At 44.7% G+C, this 18,642-nt stretch overlaps 2 non-coding genes and 1 pseudogene across 2 annotated transcripts; all 3 read left to right on the top strand.

The window, feature by feature from the left end:
• The first annotated feature begins 4,876 nt into the window (after positions 1 to 4,876).
• Positions 4,877 to 5,040, top strand: LOC137010055 (U1 spliceosomal RNA). Its single transcript, XR_010893134.1, has one exon. It is a non-coding gene; the product is annotated as a U1 spliceosomal RNA (small nuclear RNA).
• Positions 5,041 to 11,361: 6,321 nt separating this feature from the next.
• LOC137010230 (U2 spliceosomal RNA) lies at positions 11,362 to 11,540 on the top strand (annotated as a pseudogene).
• Positions 11,541 to 13,634: 2,094 nt separating this feature from the next.
• On the top strand, positions 13,635 to 13,798 carry LOC137009893 (U1 spliceosomal RNA). Its single transcript, XR_010892982.1, has one exon. It is a non-coding gene; the product is annotated as a U1 spliceosomal RNA (small nuclear RNA).
• Positions 13,799 to 18,642: the final 4,844 nt, after the last annotated feature.

Below are 18,642 nucleotides of genomic sequence, written 5' to 3'. Positions count from 1 at the left end.
CAAGCACATTAATAGAGAGGCGAAGGGAAGGAAAAGATGTGGTAGAAAAAAAGTGTACTAGCAATAGGGATAACCGCACCCTGGAGAGGACTGTGAAACAGAACCCATTCAAAAATGTGGGGGAGATTCACAAAGAGTGGACTGCAGCTGGAGTCAGTGCTTCAAGAACCCCTACGCACAGACGTATGCAAGACATGGTTTTCAGCTGTCTCGTTCCTTGTGTCAAGCCACTCTTGAACAACAGACAGCGTCAGAGGCGCCTCGACAAAAAGGACTGGACTGCTGCTGAGTGGTCCAAAGTTACGTTCTCTGATGAAAGTCAATTTGGCATTTCCTTTGGAAATCGGGGTCCCAGAGTCTGGAGGAAGAGAGGAGAGGCACACAATCCACGTCGCTTGAGGGCCAGCCTAAAGTTTCCACAGTCAGTGATGGTTTGGGGTGCCATGTCATCTGCTGGTGTTGGCCCACTGTGTTTTCTGAGGTCCAAGGTCAACGCAGCCGTATACCAGGAAGTTTTAGAGCACTTCATGCTTCCTGCTGCTGACCAACTTTATGGAGATGCAGATTTCATTTCCCAACAGGACTTGGCACCTGCACACAGTGCCAAAGCTACCAGTACCCGGTTTAAGGACCATGGTATCCCTGTTCTTAATTGGCCAGCAAACTCGCCTGACCTTAACCCCATAGAAAATCTACGGGGTATTGTGAAGAGGAAGATGCCATATGCCAGACCCAACAATTAAGAAGAGCTGAAGGCCACTATCAGAGCAACCTGGGCTCTCATAACACCTGAGCAGTGCCACAGACCGATCGACTCCATGCCACGCCGCATTGCTGCAGTAATTCAGGCAAAAGGAGCCCCAACTAAGTATTGAGTGCTGCACACGCTCATACTTTTCATGTTTATAGTTTTCAGTTGGCCAAGATTTCTAAAAATCCTTTCTTTGTATTGGTCTTAAGTAATATTCTAAATTTGCTGAGATACCGGATTTGGGATTTTCCTTAGTTGTCAGTTATAATCATCAAAATTAAAAGAAATAAACATTTGAAATATATCAGTCTGTGTGCAATGTACATAATATACAAGTTTGACTTTTTGAAAGGAATTAGTGAAAGAAATCAACTTTTTGATGACATTCTAATCATACGACCAGCACCTGTAGGTGCTTGGCAGTTTGCCGGCTTGAAGGCATGGTCACGGAAATCGCAGTCAAGTAATGGAAGGGACACACAAAAATACAAAAAACTTCCAAAACCTTTTAAGGGTAAAAATTTAATTGATGTTCAAAAAATGAAAATCACAGATAAATCAGATAAACAAATGATAAAGCTTGGGTTACTGAATATTAGATCTATTTCTTCAAAAGCACTTATTGTAAATGAAATTATCACAGACAATAAACTAGACTTGCTGTGTTTGACAGAAACCTGGCTAAAACCAGACGATTACATTACTTTAAATGAATCTAGTCCTCAAGGTTATGATTATCGACACAATCCTCGACAGAAAGGCAAAGGGGGAGGTGTTGCTGTAATTTATAGTAATATATTCAGAATCATTCAAAAGAATTTCAAATATAATTCCTTTGAAGTGATGGTGCTTTATGTAACATTATGTAAGTTGACATTTGTGCTGGCTACTGTATACAGGCCACCAGGGCACCATACTGACTTTATCAAAGAATTTGCTGAGTTTCTATCAGAGTTAGTACTGGCTGCGGATAAAGTCCTTGTTGTTGGTGATTTTAATATCCATGTAGATAATAATAAAGACGCATTTGGATTGGCATTTGCAGATATTTTAAACTCTATTGGAGTTAAACAACACGTGTCAGGACCCACTCATTGTCGTAATCATACCCTAGATCTAATACTGTCGCATGGAATAGATATTGATGCTGTTGAAATTCTACAGCAGAGCGATGATATATCAGATCATTATTTAGTCTCGTGTATAATACAATTAGCCAAGGCTACAAAACCACCACCCAGCCATAAATATTGTAGAAAAATCACGTCTGCCACTAAAGATTGCTTTATAAATAATCTCCCCGAGCAGTTTCATCGCCTTAGTATACCTGACAACATAGAAGAACTCGATGCTGCAACAGAAACTATTGGCTCTCTCTTTTCCAGCACATTAGATGCGGTCGCTCCTTTACGTCTAAAGAAGATTAAGGAAACTAATCCAACGCCGTGGTATGATGAGCACACTCGGGCTCTAAAACGAGCTGTTAGAAAAGCTGAACGTAGTTGGAAGAAAACAAAACTAGAAGTTTTTCGCCTTTCGTGGAAAGAAAAAATGATTGAGTACAGAACAGCCATAAGAAATGCTAGATCTACTTATTTTTCAAATCTCTTAATAGAAAACAAACATAATCCTAGGTATTTATTTGACACAGTGGCTAAATTAACTAGAAACAGAGATTCAACTGCTGACGTTTCCATAGAGCACAGCAGTAATGACTTTATGAACTTCTTTACTTGCAAGATTGATAATATTAGAGAGAAAATTATAAACATGCAACCGTCTACAGTTTCTCTTCAGACAGTGCACTGTAGTGTCCCTGAGGTAAAACTAGAATCATTCGCCGCTATAGGAGAGGAAGAATTATCTAAACTTATCAAATCATCAAAATCAACGACATGTATGTTAGACCCAATGCCGACTAAACTACTGAAAGAAATGCTTCCAGAGGTCGTAGGTCCACTTCTTGATATAATTAATTCATCTTTAACACTAGGACACGTGCCAAAAACCTTTAAGCAGGCTATTATCAAACCTCTTATTAAAAAACCTCAACTAGATCCGAGAGATATAGTAAATTACAGGCCAATCTCGAATCTACCTTTTCTGTCAAAGATACTAGAAAAGGCAGTTTCAACACAACTGTGTTCCTTTTTAGAAAGAAATGGAATCTGTGAGGATTTCCAGTCAGGATTTAGACCATACCATAGTACTGAGACTGCTCTCGTTAGAGTTACAAACGATCTACTCCTATCATCCGATCGTGGCTGTATTTCTCTATTAGTGTTATTAGATCTCAGTGCTGCTTTTGACACTATCGATCATAACATTCTTTTAAAAAGACTTGAAAACTATATTGGCATTAGTGGAATTGCTTTGGCATGGTTCAAATCATACTTATCTGACCGTTATCAGTCTGTGGTAGTTAATGAAGAGATGTCGTATCGATCACAGGTTAAATATGGGGTACCACAAGGCTCAGTATTAGGACCGTTGCTTTTCACTCTGTACATGCTGCCCTTAGGAGAGATAATTAGGAAGCATGGTGTTAGTTTTCACTGCTACGCTGACGATACTCAGCTCTATATTTCCTCGCGCCCTGACGAAACCTACAAATTCACAAAACTAACAGAATGCATAGCTGACATTAAAAACTGGATGACAAGAAATTTCTTATTATTAAATTCAGAAAAAACTGATTTCCTAATCTTTGGACCAAAAACTTCCTCACGAAAAAACCTTGAATACTCTCTAACACTTGACGGGTGCTCCATTAAACCTTCGTCCTCAGTTAGGAACCTGGGTGTGCTCTTTGATACCAATCTTTCATTTGAAAGTCATGTTTCTAGTATCTGTAAAACCGCCTTCTTCCATCTAAAAAATATATCTAAATTACGACATATGCTCTCAATGACAAATGCGGAACAGTTGGTTCATGCATTCATGACCTCAAGACTAGATTATTGTAACGCTCTACTGGGTGGTTGTTCTGCTCGGCTTTTAAACAAACTACAGTTGGTTCAAAATGCGGCAGCTAGAGTTCTTACTAGAACCAGAAAGTATGACCATATTAGCCCAGTTCTGTCAACATTACATTGGCTCCCTATTAAACATCGTATAGATTTTAAAATCTTGCTACTTACTTATAAAGCTCTAAATGGTTTAGCTCCCCAGTACCTAAGTGAGCTCTTAATGCATTATAGTCCTTCACGTTTATTGCGATCTCAGAATTTAGGCCAGTTGATAATACCCAGAATATCAAAATCAACTGAAGGCGGCAGATCATTTTCCTATTTAGCACCTAAACTCTGGAACAATCTTCCTAGCATTGTTCGGGAAGCAGACACACTCTGTCAGTTTAAATCTAGACTAAAAACACATCTCTTTGCTCTTGCATACACATAACACATCATCAATACATTAACATTTTTCAAATCCGTTAAAGGATTGTTACGCTGCAATAATTAGGTCGGCCGGAACCGAGAACATTTCCTATAACACTAGATATACCTGTACATCAGAACAAGAATGGCATCTACGCTAATATCTGTCTCTCTGCTTATCCTGAGGTTTGCCGGGTGCTGGATCCAGGCCGTATCCAGGTCAGATGGAGAACCTGCGTCTGGACCTGACTACAACGTAGCCCAGGATCCCCGTATCCGCTTGCATATATTTATATATAATCGATTTTTAATCTCTATAATAAAAATGTACAATTCAGATTTTGATCTCCATATACATTTACATATATATATCTTCCAAGGGGTTTTTTCCCTCCTAGGACTTTTTTCCCAGTGCTAGCACGCTGGGTTTTTCTCCTAGGGGGTTTTTTCCACCCCTGGAAGTCAGCCGACATTGGCTTAATGTAGCACCATCTTGTATATGTTACATATTACCACGCTTGTTTGTACAGTTTTAACCACTTCCCTTTTTTTCTGTGCTTCTAATATGTAAAGCTGCTTTGAAACAATTACCAATTGTAAAAGCGCTATATAAATAAATTTGACTTGACTTGACTTGACTTGACTTGACACGCCCTTCCTTTGCTTGGGGTGGGGGAGGGGGGTCACCGTTGATGAGGACGGCAAAGAGGGATAGGGTAGCCTCTGACTGGAGGCCTGGGGACTCATACTTACCTGGCAGGGGAGACACCATGATCAGGAAGGTGGTTCACCCAGGGCGAGGCTCGGCCATTGCACTCCGGTTGTGCTGACCCCTGCGAATTCCCCAAATGTGGGAATCTCGACTGCATAATTTATGGTAGTGGGCGACTGCGTTCGCGCTCTCCCCTGGACATACTGGTTGAAAGAAGATTAGGTGGTGCCGAGAGAACCTGTGGTTTCTAACAGTCGTAGCGTTGTCTGTGGCTCCGTGTGTGTTTGCACGCCCCTTTTATGGAATCGGGTGTTGCGTGCGCTCGCCTGGTTTCGCAAAGTTCTGAGTTTTCCTTCAGGGACGACAGGCTTTTGGGGGCACTCGACCATGGCCGTTTTCTAAATGACCCCGTGGTCGCTATTGTCACGACCGGCTCAAAGCCGTGACAAATGAAACGGAGGACATAGGCAGCTTGGTAGGTTGCAACGAAAAGAGATTTATCAGCATAAATAAGAAAATATATGAAACAAGAAATCAACAAAACCAAACACAATTTCTGTCAGACACATCAATAACCAAACATCAGACAGAACCACATTTAAATGAATAAGGAACTCAAAATAAACAAAGACCAAAATCAAAACCAAAGCACCCAGGAGCAAGCAACACACCACGCCAAACAAAGCCCAAGCTTTATAGAGGGAAGCACGGGTGTACATGGTTCACTTGATGAGTCTCCCAGCCACACCCACTGGCCGGCCGTAGCAGGAAGAACGAGGGACTCGTCACACTATCCAAATGTTAAAGTTGAGCTTTTTTTTTTTTCACCCCCTCCTGATCAAGAACGACCTAGGGAGTCCAGAGAATTGTACTGCGGTGCTTTTGTGGAGGTCGATGGAAAAACCTAGGACCAGTTCGCGAAAGCAGGTTGTTTCAAATCATCTCCACTATTTAACAAACGATCTGATCGACAGCAGTGGTCCTAGAGGCAAAGTACGAAACCCACCGCGGCCCAGATGGGCGTCGCCTTTGCCGGCTCTGCCCCCACTGCTTGGCAACGGCATCGCTTCTCGGCCTTTTGGCTAAGATCAAGTATCTTGTCGTCAGGTTGAGCTGCGATCGCCTTTTGAGGGTTTCCTGGCTCGAGGTCTTGCTGTATCGCGAGCCCCCAACTTTCAAGAGGTATATTTGAAATTGCTGCTACTGTTTTTGCGAACAAGCTGTTTTAAGGTAAGGTTTTATTTATTTATTTATTTATTTGGTAATTTATTTATTGGTTTTTTTGATTTGTAAAGTTTGTTTTAGGCTGTTGGTGCCTCCACCATGTCGGCTGCCCGTGCCGGCTTGCGGAGGCACCACAGCGTGCGTTTTTTATTCAGAGAAGTTGATGGAAGGCTCTTGGGGATGTCACGTCTCGACTTCTCCAGAAAGCTTCTCCAGAAGACTTTACATTTTAAACCTGAAGAACTGAATTGTATTGTGACTCTGCCCCTGAACAAAGGCTATGATGTTAGCTTTAGAGCTGTTTCCCACCTGAATGATTTTTGGCACAGATTTGAATCAGTAAAATCCCAGTTCTCCATGTTTACTGTTGAAAAGCTATCTGATAATACACTTAAAACTGTGATTGTTAGAATGTTTAATGAGACAGTGACTGGGGAGGACATTTGTGTCTGGCTGGGTAGATTTTGCACGGTTCGAGGCCAGCCAGTCAAGGTTTTAGATGAGGATGGCATCTGGACATGCTCCTGGCGAATTCCCATTAAACAATGGGAAGATGCCGGGAGCTACCAGGGCCTGAAGCATCTGCCTTCTATGATTGTGCTGGGTGAGAACAGAGGCTACATTCATTACCAGGGCATGCCCAAATTATGCAGAAAATGTGGAAAGTTTGGGCATTTGGCTGAAGCATGCCAAGAAATTGTATGTGGGAAATGCAGAGAAATTGGTCACAATTTTGAAGAGTGTACCAATGGCAGGCGGTGCAACCTGTGTGGAGAATCAAACCATCTCTACAGAGATTGCCCAAAAAGCTTTGCCAACAAACTTAAAGGCAACAAAATGGCCGCCCCACAATCAGAGCAAACAGAAGAACAAAGGGAGGAGGAGGCGGTCCCTGAGGTTTTGGCGGGAAATTCAAATTCTCTGCCAACCTCAGGGATTGGGCAGGAAAGAGGAAGTGGGGCGGCTAAAGGGGCAGAGTCACAGATTGAAACGAAACAGGGGAGGGAACCACTCCCAGACAAGAGAAAGGAAATGATACAAAAGATGAAGAGGAGGAAACGGTTTCCTCCCTCAACACCGTTTCTGAGATAAGTATGCCATCAAGTGGGAGTGAAGCTGACTGTTCACTCCCAAATGCTCAAGTGCAGAAAAGGACTGCGAGATCTCCTCTGTCACATACAGAGGAGAAAAGGCTGCGGGCGGCGCATCGGCTAGATAGTTCCGCTTCGGAAGATCTAGACCGTATGTGGCCCGCAGAGTCTCCCAATGAAGTCTCTTTCCTGCACATCAAGCTGAGAACATCGTCACCCAAAGAGCCACAAGAGGTTCTCTCTGTGGACTCTGAAGTGGCGAGCATTTGCCCTCCTGATCCCTTTTTTTCTGGGGAAAAGGAGAGGCAAATGCCACATGAAATAACATGATTTTAATGTAATGTTCTGCAGTCTTTTTGTTTTTCTTCTTAAATGTTTGTATTTTTAACCATACTGCTCATGGCCCTCACTATCTCTACAATCAATGTGAGAAGTGTGAGGTCTACTCTTCGAGCACAGAGTGTTTTATCAAGTTTAAAAAATTTTAAGTCAGATATTTATTTATTGCAAGAGTGTGCTCTGCCTTTTTTAACAAACTACAGGAGATGGCAAGAACTTTGGACCCCAGGACCCTCCATCTGGAGTGGCTCCAATTTTAACAAAAATGACGGTGTTGCCTTTTTAATTAATAATCCCAATATCTTGGTGAAGGGCAGCACTGTGGTGAGGGATGGGCGGGCAATTTTAGTTAATCTGACTTTTTTAGGTAAGGATTTTAATGTTTTAAATATGTATGGTTTTACAGGAAAAAATGAGAGATACAAGCTTTTAGAAGATTTGCAGCCCCACATGTTAGGTAGGGCTCCCCTAGTGGTTGCAGGGGATTTTAATTGTGTTTTAACAAAAAAGATAGAAAAAGGGTAGGAGATGATTTTAAGGTTGACAAGACATCAGTTTTATTAAAGAAATTAGTCAAAGATTTTAAGTTAGTCGACTGTTTTAAAACAATGCATCAGAGAGAGGAGGGCTTCACCTGGTTCAGTGGTGATGGCGCCAGAGCCTCTCGAATTGACTATATTTTTACAAGAGACTGCCCGCCAACCGATGCAACATTGACCCCCCTTTTCTTCACTGATCACATGATGCTCTCCTGCACCCTTTCACTACCCACGGGTGTGACAGTAGGGGGAGGGCTGTGGAAGCTGGCACTTCTTCATCCTCTAATAGGGAGCAGTTCAATGGCAGACTCTCCAGGACTTTTACGACTCACGGGCACAGTGGTGGGAGATGGTGAAACAAAAGACAGGACATTTTTTTAGAAAAATAGGTAAAGAGAAAAAGAACAAAGAAAAAAGATGCATGATGGGGCTGCAAAAAAGACTGCAGAGATATTTTAACCTTTTAAATAATGGATTGGATTTTAAAGAGGAAATAAAGGAAGTAAAGAAAGAAATGTCAGTTTTATCCGAAGCTCAAAGTAAGGGAGTCATTTTAAGATGCAAAGAAAAAGAGATAGAAGAAGGAGAAAAGTGTACACGATATTTTTTTAAAAAGACTATTTCACGGGGAGGGTCAATAACCATTTTAAAAACTTTTGGAGGGAGGGAGGCAAAAAACATGGAGGAAATTTTAGGTGAAATAGAACATTTTTATAGTAATTTATATAGTCCAAAAGAAGCACACGACGGCATCTTAAAGGAAGTTTTAGATTTTTTAGATAAAAAGATAAAGAGTCCAAACGTGCTTTTAGCCCAGGATTTTACTCTTTTAGAATTAAAAGAATCCCTCAAAGGTTTTAAAAAGGGAAGTCCCCAGGAATGGATGGACTTCCCTTGGAGTTTTACTTGACTTTCTGGGACATTTTAGCACATGACCTACTGACAGTTTTTAAAGAATTTGAGACTCTCGACAGACTTCCGGACAGCTTTAGAGTAGGGATAGTTTCATTATTATACAAAAAAGGAGACAGGACTGACTTGAAGAACTGGCGACCAATCACGCTTTTAAATTTTGACTGTAAACTTTTTAGTAAGATTTTAGCCACACGCATGTCGACTGTTCTAGAGGACGTAATCCACCTGGATCAAGCATGCGCTGTGCCCGGTAGGAAGATCACAGACAGCCTGGTGCTGATTAGAGACGCCATCTGTTACGCGAGAGACAGAAATATTCGGCTAGTAGTCCTAAATTTAGATTTTGAAAAAGCTTTTGACCGCATCTCGCACCAGTTCCTTTTTAAGGTACTGGAAAAAATGGGGTTCCCAGGGAGGTTTATAGCTTGGGTGGGACTGCTTTACAACAGCCTAGTCAGTAAATTTGCAGTTAATGGGCATCTATCCAAAGCTGTAAACATTCACAGCGGCGTCCGTCAGGGGTGTCCTTTATCTCCCCTACTGTATGTGGCCTGCATTGAGCCACTGGCACAAATCTTGAGAAGGGATAAATGGATTAAAGGACTGGACATCCCAGGGACTGGTGGACTGACAGCGACCTGTGTTTTATATATGGACGACGTAACCCTTTTAGCGACTGACCTTTTATCGGTACGAAGAGCATTGGACTTGACTGACTGGTACGGTCGGGCCTCGGGCGCCAAGCTCAATAGGAGTAAGTCCGAGGCCCAGCTCTTCGGGCCGTGGGGAAACGTGGACACAGGTGGACTGGATTTGGATTTTAAAGACAATGACCTGACAGTTTTAGGTGTAAAGTTTGACAAAGAGGGTGGAGGACGGGGAACTGGACTGACATCTTAGGGAAAGTTAGGCAAAGACTGGGGTTTTGGGGACTAAGACAAATGACGATTGAAGGAAAGATTTTAATTTTTAAAGCAGTGATTTTACCCCTAATTTTACTTGTCTGTTCTGTTTTTAGTCCCCCAAGAAGATTCCTGGCCAACCTGGAGAGGGCGGTATTTTATTTCCTGTGGGGGTCCAAGTGGGAACGACTGAAGAGGGAGGTCGTTAAAAAAAGAAAAGAGAATGGCGGGAAAGGCCTCCCAGACCCCCACTTGTTTTTAGGAAGCCGCTTTGCCGCCCTCCATGTCCAATATGCATTGACCTCATCCAGAGAGAACAAGACAGCGGCTATGGCTCGTTTCTGGATGGGGTCTTACCTAAGAGCGTTGAGAGTTTTACCAATTGATCTTAAAAGTCCAGTGTCTTTTAATATGCCAAAAGAGTACAGTTTTATTAAGACCTTTTTAAAGAAACACTCATTGGAAGGAAAGGATGCCACCATTTTAACTAATCACAAGTCTTTGATCTCTCTTGTGCAGGATCGAGAAACGGTGAGTCCAATCCCAGGCCTCACGTTAAGTGAGGCCAGACAAGTTTGGCGGAACGTTGCCCACCCAGCTCTCCAGAACAGGCACAAAGACTTGGCGTGGATGGTGGCCCACGAGATCCTCCCGGTCAGGGCGGTTATGCACTCCAGAGGCATGGCCAAAAACTCTACCTGCCCACGGTCCGGATGTGGTTCCCCGGAGACCGTCCATCATCTGCTCTGGGAGTGCGGCGCTGCGCGGGACCTGTGGGCCAAGACCGGCCCCCTGTTTTTCCCGTGCCTGCCAGCGGGTGGGGCCCAGGTGGATTACAAGCTTGCCATCCTGGGGGTGGGTCAGGGCTTGAAGGACTTGACACCGCAAGATTTTACCTCGCTCTGGCTCACCCTAAACGTGATCAAGGATGCCATCTGGGCAACCAGAAACCTGCTGGTGGGGAAACGCGTGACGGCCCCCTCCACGCGTGCGAGCAGAGGATAAGATCTATGCTGCAGGGTGGGCCGCACGTCGTTATTCGGATGGGGGGCCGGGGTCGCACGAGAAGGTCCCGGCCGCCACCGACCTTGGCCGCCCGTAGATGCACCCTCACCACACCGGCTACGGGAACAGCGGGCCAGCGGGCCGGAGGAGAGGGGATTTCCGCTGGGCCCCGGAAGCGGGGAGTCTTGGGCCTGTTCTGGAGACCTGGAGTGAATGGAAATTCTTGATAAGGACTCACCCTCGATCCTGTACAACAGATGATGTTTTAGTTGAAATGTTTTATTGTCTCTTATCTCGACTATTTATTCATTTATTTTATTTTTATTTTTATTTTCAGTCATCTGCCCTGCTTTTAACACCACACTGATTTACATACATGGACCTTTACACGACACACAACAATAACTGATTTTAACCAGAATTGTGTCACCTCCGTTTTAATTTGTGGAACTGAGTATGTTTTAAAATGTGTGGCATGAAAAAATGAATGAAAATGTGACAATAAAACTTTTCGAAAAAAAAAAAAAAATCTGTTCTTATCAGTTTAATATCTGATACGTCCCCTATCTGGGGACTACATATTAAATGGATTTTTGGCTCATGGAGCCGGAACCGGGGCTTGCTCCGTCCACTCCACGCATCGACCTGGTATTGCAGTGTCTCCAGGAACGGTGTGCTTCCCCTTTTGGGGGACTGCAAATCGTTGTGGTTAATAGCAGAGGGAATGTCGCTGGAGCTTCACAAGGAGTCTCTATGTACCTGCGGTGGGGTGGCTGGCAGGGTGGCACCATCTCGCACCCTTATGAAACGGTCGCCGTTGTTCCAAAGCAGCGGTTCCCAAACCAGCACTGCACGTCTTGAATGTCACTCTTGTCTGATGCGCCCGTCTGAGGTCTTGGAGTCTTTACCAACGAGCTGATGAGTTGGATCGGGTGTGTTTGATCAGGGAGACATCTAATCAAACACGCCTGACTGATGGGAACCACTGGTCTAAAGGACCGCAGCTCGTGTACAGGTGCTGGTCATATAATTAGAATGTCATCAAAAAGTTGATTTATTTCACTAATTCCTTTCAAAAAGTGAAACTTGTATATATCATATTCATTCATTACACACAGACTGAGAGGTTTCACATGTTTATTTCTTTTCATTTTGATGAGTATAGCTGACAACTATGGAAAATCCCAAAGTCACTATCTCAGAAAATTAGAATATTGTGAAAAGGTTCAATATTGAAGACACCTGGTGCCACACACTCTTATCAGCTAATTAACTCAAAACACCTGCAAAGGCCTTTAAATGGTCTCTCAGTCTAGTTCTGTAGGCTACACAGTCATGGGGAAGACTGCTGACTTGACAGTTGTCCAAAAGACGACCACTGACACCTTGCACAAGGAGGCCAAGACACAAAAGGTCATTGCAAAAGAGGCTGGCTGTTCGCAGAGCTCTGTGTCCAAGCACATTAATAGAGAGGCGAAGGGAAGGAAAAGATGTGGTAGAAAAAAAGTGTACTAGCAATAGGGATAACCGCACCCTGGAGAGGACTGTGAAACAGAACCCATTCAAAAATGTGGGGAGATTCACAAAGAGTGGACTGCAGCTGGAGTCAGTGCTTCAAGAACCCCTACGCACAGACGTATGCAAGACATGGTTTTCAGCTGTCTCTGTTCCTTGTGTCAAGCCACTCTTGAACAACAGACAGCGTCAGAGGCGCCTCGACAAAAAGGACTGGACTGCTGCTGAGTGGTCCAAAGTTACGTTCTCTGATGAAAGTCAATTTGGCATTTCCTTTGGAAATCGGGGTCCCAGAGTCTGGAGGAAGAGAGGAGAGGCACACAATCCACGTCGCTTGAGGGCCAGCCTAAAGTTTCCACAGTCAGTGATGGTTTGGGGTGCCATGTCATCTGCTGGTGTTGGCCCACTGTGTTTTCTGAGGTCCAAGGTCAACGCAGCCGTATACCAGGAAGTTTTAGAGCACTTCATGCTTCCTGCTGCTGACCAACTTTATGGAGATGCAGATTTCATTTCCCAACAGGACTTGGCACCTGCACACAGTGCCAAAGCTACCAGTACCCGGTTTAAGGACCATGGTATCCCTGTTCTTAATTGGCCAGCAAACTCGCCTGACCTTAACCCCATAGAAAATCTACGGGGTATTGTGAAGAGGAAGATGCCATATGCCAGACCCAACAATTAAGAAGAGCTGAAGGCCACTATCAGAGCAACCTGGGCTCTCATAACACCTGAGCAGTGCCACAGACCGATCGACTCCATGCCACGCCGCATTGCTGCAGTAATTCAGGCAAAAGGAGCCCCAACTAAGTATTGAGTGCTGCACACGCTCATACTTTTCATGTTTATAGTTTTCAGTTGGCCAAGATTTCTAAAAATCCTTTCTTTGTATTGGTCTTAAGTAATATTCTAAATTTGCTGAGATACCGGATTTGGGATTTTCCTTAGTTGTCAGTTATAATCATCAAAATTAAAAGAAATAAACATTTGAAATATATCAGTCTGTGTGCAATGTACATAATATACAAGTTTGACTTTTTGAAAGGAATTAGTGAAAGAAATCAACTTTTTGATGACATTCTAATCATACGACCAGCACCTGTAGGTGCTTGGCAGTTTGCCGGCTTGAAGGCATGGTCACGGAAATCGCAGTCAAGTAATGGAAGGGACACGCCCTTCCTTTGCTTGGGGTGGGGGAGGGGACACCGTTGATGAGGACGGCAAAGAGGGATAGGGTAGCCTCTGACTGGAGGCCGGGGGACTCATACTTACCTGGCAGGGGAGACACCATGATCAGGAAGGTGGTTCACCCAGGGCGAGGCTCGGCCATTGCACTCCGGTTGTGCTGACCCCTGCGAATTCCCCAAATGTGGGAATCTCGACTGCATAATTTATGGTAGTGGGGGACTGCGTTCGCGCTCTCCCCTGGACATACTGGTTGAAAGAAGATTAGGTGGTGCCGAGAGAACCTGTGGTTTCTAACAGTCGTAGCGTTGTCTGTGGCTCCGTGTGTGTTTGCACGCCCCTTTTATGGAATCGGGTGTTGCGTGCGCTCGCCTGGTTTCGCAAAGTTCTGAGTTTTCCTTCAGGGACGACAGGCTTTTGGGGGCACTCGACCATGGCCGTTTTCTAAATGACCCCGTGGTCGCTATTGTCACGACCGGCTCAAAGCCGTGACAAATGAAACGGAGGACATAGGCAGCTTGGTAGGTTGCAACGAAAAGAGATTTATCAGCATAAATAAGAAAATATATGAAACCAGAAATCAACAAAACCAAACACAATTTCTGTCAGACACATCAATAACCAAACATCAGACAGAACCACATTTAAATGAATAAGGAACTCAAAATAAACAAAGACCAAAATCAAAACCAAAGCACCCAGGAGCAAGCAACACACCACGCCAAACAAAGCCCAAGCTTTATAGAGGGAAGCACGGGTGTACATGGTTCACTTGATGAGTCTCCCAGCCACACCCACTGGCCGGCCGTAGCAGGAAGAACGAGGGACTCGTCACACTATCCAAATGTTAAAGTTGAGCTTTTTTTTTTCCCCCCTCCTGATCAAGAACGACCTAGGGAGTCCAGAGAATTGTACTGCGGTGCTTTTGTGGAGGTCGATGGAAAAACCTAGGACCAGTTCGCGAAAGCAGGTTGTTTCAAATCATCTCCACTATTTAACAAACGATCTGATCGACAGCAGTGGTCCTAGAGGCAAAGTACGAAACCCACCGCGGCCCAGATGGGCGTCGCCTTTGCCGGCTCTGCCCCCACTGCTTGGCAACAGCATCAGCTTCTCGGCCTTTTGGCTAAGATCAAGTGTAGTATCTTACCCAGGGAGTTATGTCGGGGAACGACGAAAGAGAGTCGGCCTTGATGGTGCGGTTGAGGAATACGATTCGTGTGTTGTTGAAGAAAGATGCTGAAGAATTGGTGAAGCAACGTTTTGGAAGAGATTTTTTTGTTACTGAAATTCTTAGAGGACTTTTCAAGATACAGCCTGCTGAAGTTTTTTGTTTACAAGATTTTGTGTCAACTGGATTTTTGGATTTAACTTTTTGTGTTTTGAAGGACTGTGTTGGTTTTTTTGAAGCCTGGAAGAAAAAGGAAGGTCATAAATTGCTGGAGGGCCTGCAGCTTCAGCCTGTGTTTGTTCAGGATTTTATCCCACTTACTATTCATATATACAACCCTTTTGTGGAGGGATGGCGATGTCCTGGCATTTATTGCAAGATATTGTGATGTTGTAAGAGGAGGAGAGCGCTTGAGAGAATCGATATGGAATCATGGAATCGGGAAGAGGAGGTACATGTGAGTGAAGTTGAGACTCTGACTCCTCTTCACCTGGCACCACTGTGCCTGCACCCTCCAGGCAGCTTTTTCTATTGGACCGAACAGAGGTTTCCTGCACTATCCCGGGACAGCCCGTGTATTGTCGAAGATGTGGAGTGGCAGGGTCATGTGAAAGTGGAGTGTGGAGAGAGATGTAGATTCTGTGGGAAGACGGATCATGTGGCGGCGGGAATGTACTGCTCCCAAGCATTGCAGTCTGTGTGGAAGTAAAGAACATTTGTATCGGGGTTGTCTGAGCCAGAAGAAGAGCTTGCCGCTAGTTTATTTAAGGAGGGGAAGATTCTGCAAGCAGATTTGGGAATCTCTCATGTGTGAGGCATCCAACTCTTCAATCAACCAGACAGAGCTTACAGCTGCAACAGAGGTGCCAGTAATAAAGACCAGGGGGCTGAGGAAAGTGCTGCCAGCATCACCAGGACAAAGGAGCCCGCAGTTGCAGAGGCCGGGGTCAACCAGCCACGTTCCCTCCGGGGGCAGCTCCAAGAGAGGGAGCAGTCACAGGGTATTGGACAGATGGCACCTGGTCAGACATCGATATTGCAGAGGTGTTTTCCGGGGCTGCAATGCTGTGCTCTAGCTAACAACACCATTCAAGATACTCCACAAGCTGAAGACCCAGCCAGGTTTACAATGGTCGCAACTGGATGCTTTAGACATTATAACTTCTGAGCAAAGTGGAGGCGGAGACAGCGAGGATGGGAGATATCAGGGGGAAGAGGACGTCGGCGCAGCGGTGGAAGAAGATGGCGGAGGAGAGGACGGCAGAGGGCACCGAAAATGCAGCAAGATTGAGACAGTAAAGACTTTTGTTTCTTTGGAGGACTTGGTATCTTTACATGACTCGGGGAAGCGGGAGCGGGAGAAGGCGTGTTGTGCTTTTAAAGAAGTAGTATGAGGGGAGGGGGGGGGATGGGGGGGAGGGGGGATGGAGTGGGGAGAGTGTGGGGGAGAGTACTGAAGATGATTCTCAGGGGTGGACGGATGGTAGTAGCTAGAAGGGTGAAGGGATGTACCACAGGGGGTGGGAAGGGAGGTTTTGGAGGGGATAAGGGATAAGGACTGTTTTTCTCTTAGTGTTTGCCTAAAATGGGGGGCTGAGGTGGCCACTCTAAAATGTAAGAGGATTGAAAATGGCAAAACGCAAGGATAAGCTTTTTTTGAGTCCTTGAGTTCTGTTATATTTTGACATTATGTTTTTACAGGAATGTCATTTAGAGAACAGCAGAGATGAGCTTCTTTTTGCAAAGGACTGGGGGAAAAGGTCCATCTATGTGGGGGGCAGGGAATGTGATGGCAGATGGGGTGGGAATACTTTTTAACTCTCAGGAATTTGTCATTGAAGAGAATTTAATGGTAGTTCCGGGGGAGGGTGTTGTATGCTGATGTAAGATGAAGGGGTGTTAGCATCAGACTGATTAATGTATATGCGCCTAGTAAGAGGGAGGAGAGAGGGGGTTTCTTTAATTTATTAAAACCTTTGTTTTATACAAATCGGAAGGTGGTTTTGGGAGGGGATTTTAATGTTTCTTTAGATAGGGAGCCAAAGGGTGATTATGGCTTTCCTCCTTAAGAGTTTTTCTCTTTATGACTCCTTTAAAGTGGTGGGAAGGGGCTTTGGAGGGCTTTACTTGGAGAAATAAAGTAGAGGGGAAAAATCTACGTTTTGGATTATGTGTTTGTGTCAGCAGGAGTTAAGGTTGATGATTTCTTCTTCTTGCCTAGGTTTTGGTTGTCTGATCATTGTATGATAGGAGTCGAGATGGAGGGTTGGGGGTATTCAGAGGGGGAGAGGATCTTGGAGGTTTGAAGTTTCTCCAGATCTTTCCTTCAGGATGGATTTTTGTTCAAGTGTTTAAGCACCTATACAGGGCCTGGCAGAATTTGGAAGTGTCTGTTTGAAACGCAGGCTCAGTGGTGGGAGGGAGTAAAAGAGAGAATAGCTAACTTCTGTAGATGGTGGGGGAGTGCTAAGGCAAAAAGTAAAAAGACGAGGGCTCATTAGTGTTAAGGATTAGGGAGATGCAGTCCTTATGGGTACTCAGGAGGGCAGAGAGGCAGCTGAGGGAGTGGGGCAGATTCTATGCTATCCAAGAGAGGGTTAAAGGTTTTTATATGAAGGAAGCAGAAGGAAATTTATGTTAGAAATGGGTGCAAGGAGACGGTTTTTAGAGGAGGGTCCATCAAAATATTTTTTTTGCCTCTGTGGGGAGACAGCAGCAGAGGAAATGCAATAGAAGGGTTAAAGACAGAGAAGCGTGTAATGTTACATCTACAGCTGAAATGTTGAAGACGGTGGCAGTTTTTTATAAACAGCTTTTTTGTGAGGTTTGGTAGACTCTCAGGCGAGGGTGTTCTTGACAAGTTTAGAGAGTGTCTTGGAGGGTGATGATGCTGCCACGTGGGGAAAGGGGGAGGTGTGTCTTTGCAGGAGGCAGAAGAGGCAATGGCATCACTTAGGAAAGGGACAGCTCCTGGCTGTGATGGGTTGCCAGTTAGAGATATACTGCTCCTTTTGGCAACTTATTGGACAGGACCTGGTTGGAGGTGTATAATGAGAGCCTGATGACTGGGTCACTCACAGCTTCTATGAGGACAGGGCATGTCTAAGGCCCTTTTATATAAGGGAAAGGGAGATAAGACAGATTTAATAAACTGGAGGCCCATCACTCTCCTTACTACTGACTATAAAATCCTTGCGAAGGTCATAGCTATACGAATGAGGTCTGTGGTGGGGAAGGTGGTGCACCCAGACCAGTGACTTGTGGGGCACCAGGCCGGCTCTGGCAGCCTAAATTTGACTTTGATCAGAGATGCTATTGGGTGGGCTGAGCAACGGCAGCTTTCTGTGCTGGCAATTTTGAGCCTCGACCAGGAGAAAGCTTTTGATCGAGTTAGTCTCTCTCCTTTTTTGTTTGCAGTTCTTGAGAGGGTAGGTTTTGGGGCAAGTATCAGGGCGTGGGTTCGTTTATTGTATAAGGGGGGCGGTAAGGGTAAGTTTAAAGTTAATGGTTTCCTGACAGAGTCAGTTGGAGCAGCTGGGAGGAGTAAGACGAGGATGTCCTCTCTCCCCTCTTCTTTATATTTTGTTCATTGAACCTTTAGCTCTCCCCGTTTAAGGGCATGTCAGGCCTTTACTGGCCTGCACATGCCCGGGGGGCTGGAGGTCTGCAAGCAAAGGTGTCGCTGTATGCAGATGACATGACGCATTTTTGACATCAAGGCAGGATTTTTTAGAAAAACAAGCAAGATTTTGGGAGATTTTGGGAGGGTTACAGGGGCGAAAGTGAACATGTCAAAGTCAGCCGTCATGTATGTAGGTCGATGGGCTAGGCGGGAGACAGCCATTGAGGGATATAGCTTATGTGAAGATGGTCTGAAGGTTTTGGGAGTGCGTTTCTTCAGGCAGAACAGCGCTAA

This window comes from Chanodichthys erythropterus, chromosome 20 (genome assembly GCF_024489055.1).
Source record: "Chanodichthys erythropterus isolate Z2021 chromosome 20, ASM2448905v1, whole genome shotgun sequence".
NCBI lineage: Eukaryota > Metazoa > Chordata > Actinopteri > Cypriniformes > Xenocyprididae > Chanodichthys > Chanodichthys erythropterus.
Note: the sequence above shows the minus strand (reverse complement) of the source record. Positions and strands in the feature narration are given on the sequence as shown.